The sequence below is a fragment of the Arachis ipaensis genome, chromosome B2 (assembly GCF_059453495.1).
Source record: "Arachis ipaensis isolate K30076 ecotype BB chromosome B2, ASM5945349v1, whole genome shotgun sequence".
Taxonomy (NCBI): Eukaryota; Viridiplantae; Streptophyta; class Magnoliopsida; order Fabales; family Fabaceae; genus Arachis; species Arachis ipaensis.
In genome coordinates this window covers 42,907,594-42,909,321 of record NC_142437.1, presented here as the reverse complement: position 1 = coordinate 42,909,321, position 1,728 = coordinate 42,907,594, and the positions used below count along the sequence as shown (strand labels likewise).

Genomic DNA, 1,728 nt, shown 5'->3' with positions numbered 1-1,728 from the left:
TGGATGCCATTCTGGGCGTTTAACACCAAGAGGACACTAGAGGGAAGATTTTGTTTTTAATTCAAATCTTTGTCAAATCATATTTTTTCAATCATATCTTTTCAAAATCAATTTCTTTCCGTTTTATAGTTTTTTTTCTATTTTCGAAAATCCTTGCTACAATTAGTGATTTAATTCAAACTTTTCAAGTTGTTACTTGCCTATTAAGAAAGGATCAAAAGTTTTAATTCTAGAATCATATCTTCCAATTTCTTGTTAGTCAAGTAATCAACTTTAATTTTAAAACTTTGTCTTTTTAATTTGATTTTCAATCATATCTTCTCAATCATATCTTTTCAATCACATCTTTTTCAAAATTTATTTTCAATCATATCTTTTTTATTTCTAATTTCAAAATCTTTTCCAAAAATCACTTAATTTCTTTTCCAATCTTAGTTTTCAAAAATCATTTACCAAATTTTCAAAATTCTTTCAATTATTTCAAAATCTTTTACTTTATTTTCGAAAATTCTTCCCTTCTTCTCATATCCTTCTATTTAAAGGACTAACACCTCTTCATTATCAATAATTCAAACTCTATCCCTCTTGATAAGTTCGAATTCTTTCTTCTCTACCTTCCCCTTCTAGTTTTCTTTACCTCTGACACCTCAAGGAATCTCTATACTGTGACATAGAGGATTCCATATTTTTTTCTCCTCTCTTTTCATATGAGCAGGAGCAAGGACAAGGGCATTCTTGTTGAAGTTGATCCTGAACCTGAAAGGACCTTGAAGAGAAAACTCAAAGAAGCTAAAGTACAACTCTCTGTAGAGGACCTAACAGAACTTTTTAAACAAGAAGAAGACATGGCAGCCGAAAACAACAACAATGCCAACAATGCAAGGAAGGTGCTTGGTGACTTTACTACACCTACTCCTGACTTCTATGGGAGAAACATCTCAATCCCTGCCATTGGAGCAAACAATTTTGAGCTTAAGCCTCAATTAGTTTCTCTAATGCAATAGAATTGCAAGTTTCATGGACTTCCATTAGAAGATCTTCATCAGTTCTTAGCTGAATTCTTGCAAATCTGTGATACTATTAAGACCAATGGGGTTGACCCTGAGGTCTACAGACATATGCTCTTCCCTTTTACTGTAAGAGACAGAGCTAGGATATGGTTGGACTCACAACCTAAAGAAAGCCTGAACTCTTGGGAAAAGCTAGTCAATGCCTTCTTAGCAAAATTCTTTCCACCTCAAAAATTGAGCAAGCTTAGAGTGGAAGTCTAAGCCTTCAGACAAAAGGAAGGTGAATTCCTCTATGAAGCTTGGGAAAGATACAAGCAATTGATCAGAAGGTGTCCTTCTGACATGCTTTCAGAATGGAGCATCATAGGTATCTTCTATGATGGTCTGTCTAAACTGTCCAAGATGTCATTGGATAGCTCTGCTGGAGGATCTCTTCATCTGAAGAAGACGCCTGCAGAAGCTCAGGAACTCATTGAAATGGTTGCAAATAACCAATTCATGTACACTTCTGAAAAGAATCCTATGAATAATGGGTCAAATTAGAAGAAAGGAGTTCTTGAGATTGATACTCTGAATGCCATATTGGCTCAGAACAAAATATTGACTCAGCAAGTCAATATGATTTCTCAAAGTCTGTCTGGAATGCAAACAGCAACAGTCAGTACCAAAGAAGCTTCATCTGAAGAAGAAGCTTATGATCCCGAGAACCCAGCAATGG

The 1,728-nt window shown here is 35.0% G+C and overlaps 1 non-coding gene across 1 annotated transcript; it reads right to left on the bottom strand.

Moving 5' to 3' along the window:
• Window positions 1–1,250: 1,250 nt before the first annotated feature.
• LOC148573768 (small nucleolar RNA R71) lies at window positions 1,251–1,358 on the bottom strand. Its single transcript, XR_015905498.1, has one exon. It is a non-coding gene; the product is annotated as a small nucleolar RNA R71 (small nucleolar RNA).
• Window positions 1,359–1,728: the final 370 nt, after the last annotated feature.